We start from the raw sequence: 8,108 nt of genomic DNA, 5'->3' as shown, positions 1-8,108 counted from the left end.
AATCTCTTTTTAATTTTTGATGTTATTTTTCAGTTAAATAAGTCTCTTGCAAAAATGTAATATCAACCTTTAATTTTTTTATATCTGTGTGTGTGTGTGTGTGTGTGTGTGTGTGTGTGTGCATGCTCACACACACACACACACACACACACACACACACACACATGATGTGAAAGCGAGAAGATTAATGGAATGAAATATCAGAAGAGAGTTTAAAGACACAGAATCTTACAGAACAGAAAAAGGGTCTTCGATCCAGTGTCATGATGAGCAAATAGAAACATACCTACAATGACCGTGTTTCCAACTTTGACTGTTTCCACTTACCCCAACCACCTAATTTTCACCATGGACATCCAATCCATCAACTCTTTTTGTCCCATCCTAATCAGCATGAGAATCAGGTGACTAGATCAATTAGTCCTCCCTCCTTCCCTGGCTGAACATTTCTCAAACTGAATAACTTTTCCACTTCCTCCAGATCATAGGTCAGCTTTGGAAACCTGTCCCCCACTAGGAATGTAAGAAGTTGACCAGCCAACCCTCATCCCTGTTCATGTGTTCACAGCATTCACTCCATATCCCTCGAACCCCAATATATTTAAAAATCTGTCGGTCTCAGCCTTGAAACTACACAGCCCTTTTGGATGAAGAAATATATCATCCCTGTCCTGAATGAACAACCCCTTATTTTAAGACTGTGACCCCTTGTTCTAAATACTAAGCAGACAAAATATCAATTCTACATCTACACTGCTAGGCCTTCTAAGAATTTTGATTGTTTTAGTGAGATTACTTCTCATCTTTTAAACTTAATATAGTACAGCAATTGTCTGTATAATTTCCTCTCAACTGACTAACCTTTTGCAGGAATAACAAGGTCATAATAGTCGTGGATTTTAACTTACCTCGTATTGACTTGGACAATACAAAGGGATTGGATAGGTGAAATTTGTTAAATTTGTCTATGGAAGTTTTCTCAAACAATATGTAGATGGCCAGACTAGAGAGGGCAAAACACTGGTCCTCCATTGGGAAACATGCCAGGGCAAGGGACTGAGGTGAAAATAAGAGAGCACATTGGTGCCAGTGACTCAATTAGTTCTGAAATAATTATGGAAGAAGATTGTCCGCAAGTGAATGTCCTTAATTGGGGCAAGGCTAAACCCATCAATAATAAGTTGCCTTCCTGTTATTATCACCAAAGTAAATAAACTCACATTTATTTGCGTTACTCCACATCCCACTCCCTCAACATCCAAATCAACCTGGAACTTCTCTGTAATCTCTGCAAGACACACCTTTCCACCCATGGCAAACATGGAGATTAAACTTTTAATTCCCTCATCAGATCATTAGTACATAATTGTAATTAGTTTGTAACTGGAGCCTCAATACTGATCCATCTGGTAGCTCACTTGTCATTGTCTGTCATCCGAGGCTCAATCGAACTGGCTCGGGTGGTTCCGAGTGACGTCAAGGCTCGACTCAAATATGTGTGATCATTTTCTTGTTCTTCATTTCACACTACGACACAGTTGTTACGCTATTCTCTCTCTGTTCTTGCTGTCAGCCAAGTAGTTCCCTTCCCTTTGTCAGTGGTCTTCACCCAATCCCACGTGCTCAATTTTGCACACTAATCTTTAAAATGGGACCTTTTTGGAGTACTCTGAAGTCCAAGCACTTCACATTTGTTATCTCTCTGCAGAATACATCAAGAATGCAGTCAAGGTTGCAGCCACGGGGTCTGCGGCCAAAGTGGTGGCATCTGTGCTGGGCAGTGTACCACGAAAGGTTGCAGATTCTTGGGGGGCAATGGATTGGTGTGAACACCCCCCATTTCCCCCCCCCCCCTGATGAGAAGGAGAAGCTTGGGACAATCCTACAGGGAAGGTGACTATGGCAATGAACTAACAAGGGGTTCAGCCGCTGAAGTCCCACAAAGGTTCAGCCACTCAAGGCTGGGGAAGGTTGGAGACTGGCTCATGCAAACCAGGTATCAGAACTGGGATTTGAGAGGATTCTGAGGGCAAGAAAGGCTCCCAAAGGGCCTCAGGTGCTGAAGGCTTCCTGATTGTATTGGATTGGAGAGTTCAAATTGCCGATGGTTTGAACAGGAGTCTGAGTGGCTGCAGAAGCGCTGGAGGAAAATCCACTCAGCGTCTCTGAAGGGACTCTCTTTTGCTTCTCTTTCTCCTATTGTTAGGGGCGCTGGGCAATGCTCATGACGGCTCTTTGTTTGCCTTATGGCAGACCAAAGCTCATGTATATTACGTGACAATAAAAGGAACCTTGAACCGTTGATTGGTCAAGCATAATTCCCCTTTCACAATCCCTTCAGTGAAGCAGATGGGCATTTAACCACAGTCCTTTTGCTTCATCATTCTCACCGGTTTCCTTTCAATTCCACATGATTAATTGAAATTCCACGCATGCCACGGTGGGACTGTGTTGATTCTGGCTAGCTCACTTTACAAACAGCATTGAGGGGTTGGGTAAGCTGCCAAGGAGATATGGTGCCAAGGATGAGGCACTCTGGTATCAATGGAATTACAATGTGGGAGGGCTTTCACGATCACCCCCCCCCCCCCACCCCTCTATCTCTGCCTGATGCTGCTCAAAAGACCATAAGATATAGGAGCAGAAGTAGGCCATTCGGCCTGTTGATTCCGCTCCACCATTACATCATGAGCTGATCCATTCTCCCACTCAGCCCCATTCCACTGCCTTCTCCCCATATCCTTTGATACCTTGACTATTCAGACAGCTATCAATCTCTGCCTTAAATACACCCAACGACCTGGCCTCAACAGCTTCCCATGGCAGCAAATTCCAAAGGTTCATCATTCTCTGGCTAAATAAATCCCTCTGCATCTGTTTTAAATGGGGCTCTTCAATCCAGAAGTTGTGCCAACTTGTCCTAGACTCCCCTACCATGGAAAACAACTGCCACATCTACTCAGTCCAGGCTTTTCAATATTCAAAATGCTTCTATGAGGTCCCCCTCATTCTTCTGAACTCCAAACAGTACTGCCCAAGAGTCATTAAATGCTCCTCATATGCTATTCCCTTCATTCCAGGAATCATTCTTATAAAACTTCTCTGAACCCTCTCCAATGCCAGTACATCCTTTCCTAAATAAGGAGCCCAAAACTGTACCCCATACTCCAAGTGAGGCCTCACCAGTGTTTACAAAGCCTCAACAACACATCCCTGCTCTTATATCCTATCCCTCTAGATACGAATTCACCTTCTTCAGCACCGACTCAACCTGGAGGACCTGGGTGTCCTGCACAAGGATTCCCAAGTCCCTTTGCACCTCATAATTTTGAATTTTCTATCCATCTAAATAGCAGTCTTCCCTTTTATTCTTTCTACCAAAGTGGTACACGATGGTACACGTTCCAACATTGTAGTTCATTTCCCATTTCTTTGTCCATTTACCTATTCTATCCAAGTCTCTCTGCAGCTTCTCCTCACTACCTGCCCTTTGACCTATCTTTGTGTCATCTGCAAGCATCGCCAGAAAGCCATTTATTCTGCAATACAAATCATTAAAATGCAACATAAAAAGAAGTGGCCCCCAACACCACTGGTAACCGGTCACCAACCAAAGTGAGTTCACTTATTCCCACTCTCTGTTCCCTGCTGATCAGCCAATGTTCTACCCATCCTAGTATCTTTCCTGTAATTCCATTGGCTCTCATTTTGTGAAGCAACTTCATGTGTGGCACCTTGTCAAAAGCTTTTTTTTATATTTTTTTTTATTTTTCGCACAGTGAACCATATCAACCAAAATGTGTACAAACATTTCTTATTAAATATACACAGTGGCATTTTTCCCCTTTTTCCCCCTTCCCTCCCTCCCCAACCCCCTCCAAAGCCAATAAATATTCAACATATACAATTCAATGAAACAACTTCACACAAAGAAAAAACAAACAGAAAAATGTGTCATCTACTTTTACACACTAAATCAAATAGTTTTGTCTTCTTATCATTTTAGGGGATAGAGGTCCGAGGCAAGCCCTCTCTGTTATATTTCATGTACAGTTCCCAAATTTGTTCAAACAATGTGACTTTATTTTTTAAATTATATGTTATTTTTTTCCAATGGAATATATTTATTCATTTCCATGTACCATTGCTGTATTCTCAGGCACTCTACCATTTTCCAAGTTGAGATTATACATTTTTTTGCAACTGCAAAGGCTATCATAATGAATCTTTTTTGCACTTTATCCAATTTGAGGCCTAATTCTTTACTTCTTATGTTACTTAAAAGAAAGATCTCTGGATTTTTTGGTATGTTGCTTTTTGTGATTTTATTTAATATTTGATTTAGTTCTTCCCAAAATGTATTCAATTTTGTACATGCCCAAATTGCATGTACTGTTGTTCCCGTTTCCTTCTTACAGCGAAAACATCTATCCGATAACGTTAAATCCCATTCTTTTAATTTTTGAGGAGTGATTATACGCTCTGTGTAACCAATTATACTGTATCATGCGTAATCTTGTGTTTATTATATTCTTCATAGTTCCAGAACATAACTTTTCCCATACTTCATTTTTTATCTTTATGTTTAAATCCTTTTCCCACTTCTGTTTAGGGTTATAGTTTATTTCATCATTTTCCTTATCTTGCAGCTTAATGTACATATTCATTATAAATCTTTTAATTATCATTGTGTCTGTAATCACATATTCAAAGCTGCTTCCTTCTGGTAATCTCAATCTGTTTCGCAATTTATCCTTTAAGTAAGCTTTCAGTTGATGATATGCAAACATTGTACAGTGAGTTATTCCATATTTGTCCTTCAACTGTTCAAATGTTAATAAATTATTTCCCAAAAAACAATTTTATATTCTTTTAATTCCTTTTCTCTCCCATTCTCTGAAGGAAAGGTTATCTATTGTAAAAGGGATTCGTGGATTTTGCATCAATAATAATTTTGGTATTTGGTAATTCATTTTTTTCCTTTCTACGTGGATCTTCTTCCATATATTAAATAAATGATGCAATACCGGTGAGCTTTTATATTGCACCAGCTTTTCATCCCACTTATAAAGTATATGTTCCGATACCTTCTCCCCTATTTTATCTAATTCTATCTTAGTCCAGTCTGGGTTTTTCTCTTGTCTGGTAAAAATCTGATAAATACCTTATTTGTGCGGCTCTATAATAATTTCTAAAGTTTGGTAACTGTAAACCACCTTGATTATACCTCTCTGCTAATTTATCTAATGCTACCCTCGGTTTCTGCCCTTTCCACAATAATTTCCTTATTATTCTCTTTAGTTCATCAAAGAATTTCTCTGTTAAGATAATTGGTAACGTTTGAAATAAGTATTGTATCCTTGGGAAGACATTCATTTTAATGCAGTTTACCATCCCTATCAACATTAGCGGTAATTCTTTCCAATGTTCTAAGTCTTCCTGCAATTTCTTTATTAATGGCTGATAATCTAGTTTGTACAAGTGGCTTAAGTTATTATCTAACCTGATCCCAAGGTATCGGATTGTTTGTGCTTGCCATTTAAATGGTGATTCTTTTTTAAATTCTGTATAATCCGCATTACTCATTGCCATCACTTCACTTTTATTTGCGTTGACCTTGTATCTCGATATTTCTCCATATTCCTTCAATTTCTTATGTAATTCTTTTATTGCTATCTCTGGTTCAGTTAGGTATACTACGATGTCAACTGCGAATAAACTGATTTTATACTCCTCCTTTATTTTTAACCCTTTTATTTTATTTTCTATTCTTATCAGCTCTGCCAATGGTTCTATTGCTAAAGTGAACAGTGAGGGGGATAATGAACATCCCTGTCTAGTTGACCTACTTAATTTGAATTGGTTCGATACATATCCATTTACTACTACCTTTGCCAACGGTCCGTTATATAATGCTTTAATCTAATTAATATATTTTTCTGGCAGATTAAACTTCTGTAATACTTTAAATAAGTAGTTCCACTACTCTGTCAAAGGCTTTTTCTGCCTCTAAAGTAACAGCCACCATTGTTTTTTTATTTCCTTGAGCTGCGTGAATTAGATTAATAAGTTTACAGACATTATCCGCTGTTCGTCTTTTCTTAATAAATCCAGTTTGATCTTGTTTTTGGTACACAGTTGGCAAATCTGTTTGCTAATACTTTTGCTATTATCTTATAATCTGAGTTAAGTAGAGATATTGGTCTATATGATGCTGGTGTTAATGGATCCTTTCCCGTCTTTGGTATTACTGTAATTATTGCTGTCTTACATGAGTCTGGCAAGTTTTGTTTTTCTTCTACCTGATTCATTACTTCCAGGAGGGGTGGAATTAATAACTCTTTAAATGTTTTATAAAATTCTATTGGAAATCCATCCTCTCCTGGTGTTTTATTGTTCGGCAGCTTTTTTAATATATCCTGTATTTCCTCTATTTCAAATGGTTTTATCAGTTTGTTTTGTTCCTCTTCTTGCAATTTCAGCAGTTCAATTTTAGCTAAAAATTCCTCTATTTTATCATCTTCTGTTTTAAGTTGCCAGGCTAATATTTTATGTGTTTTTTCTCCCAGTTCGTAATACTTTTGCTTTGTTTTCATTATGTTCTTCTCCACCTTGTACGTTTGTAATGTTTTATATATTTTTTTGTTCACCAATTCTCTCTTTTTCTTTATATCGTCCCTTTTCACTAGTTCCTTTTCTACACTTGCTATCTCCCTTTCCAGCTGCTCTATTTCCCAATTGTAACCCTTTTTATCTTAGTCACATAACTTTCATTGTGTCCCATAGTATAAATTTATCTTTCATCAATTCTGTGTTTATTTCAAAATATGTTTTAATTTGGCATTCAATAAACTCTCTAAATTCCTGCCTTTTAAATAGCATGGAGTTTAACCTCCAACTATATGTTCTTGATGGGATGTCCTCCAGTTCTATTGCTAATAACAGGGGTGAATGATCAGATAGTAATCTAGCTTTATATTCAGTTTTCCTAACTCTCCCTTGAATATGGACTGACAACAAAAACACATCAATCCTTAAGTATGTTTTATGCCTACTCGAATAATATGAGTATTCCTTCTCTTTTGGGTGCTGCCTCCTCCATATATCCGTCTTTCATTTCCTGCATTGATTTAACCATTATTTTGGCTACTTTATTCTTTTTTCTTGTCTTTTGTCCATTTTTATCCAACAATGGATACAAATTTAGGTTAAAATCCCCTCCTATCAGAATATTTCCTTGTGTGTCTGCAATCTTCAAAAAAAATCTTGCATAAACTTTTGATCCTCATTGTTAGGTGCATATATATTGAGCAAATTCCAAAATTCTGAGTATATCTGACACTTTATCATTACATAGCTCTCTGCTGAATCTGTTATTTCCTCCTCTATTTTGATTGGTACATATCTGGAAGTAGCCCTCCGCATCGTGGACTCTTTCTAAACCGATAATGTGGCCGTCGGGTGGGGAACGTAGGCACTGCTTTCTTGGAATGCAGGATTGCAGGCTGCCCATGTCCCAACCTGACTACGGCTGCTGGCAGCAATGAGCACCCAAAGTGCTACATCTGCAGCCAGCAGAAGTGCCCAGGAAGTACTGTCCAGCGAAAGACACAGTCTGCTCCAGCTGCAGGAGAAAGGGACATTATGTGAAGGCATGCCAATCCAAGCAACCTTCTAACCCAAGCAATGCCGTGTGCGGGCAGTGGGGGCTGCTGCCATTTTGAATGACGTCACTACTTACAAACAACAGTACCGTGTGTGCGCCATGGGGGTCGCCATCTTAGACTCCTCCATCTTACCAGACCATGAGCCGGTCCAACGGATCAGACAACGACGCCACTCTGGCTTCAGTCATGCTCGACCAAAGCAGCCAAAGATCGCCAGATCATTGATGGACATAGAGGTAAATGGACAGAAGACGAGCTGCCTGTTCAATTGTAGGAGCATGGAGACCTTCATCCAGCCTGACATGGTGCAGCTTTACTCCCTTGCGGTGAGGTCAGTGAGTTACAGGGTCTCCTTGGCCTCTAAGTCCCACTCGGCAGAGATCCGTGGCAGCTGCGTGGTGGCACTGACCACGTGCGGCACAGAGGCAAAAATTTTAAACA

Source organism: Narcine bancroftii, chromosome 4 (assembly GCF_036971445.1).
Source record: "Narcine bancroftii isolate sNarBan1 chromosome 4, sNarBan1.hap1, whole genome shotgun sequence".
In the NCBI taxonomy this organism is placed as follows: Eukaryota; Metazoa; Chordata; class Chondrichthyes; order Torpediniformes; family Narcinidae; genus Narcine; species Narcine bancroftii.
The sequence above is the reverse complement of the archived record's forward strand: the minus strand, read 5'-3'. Positions refer to the sequence as shown.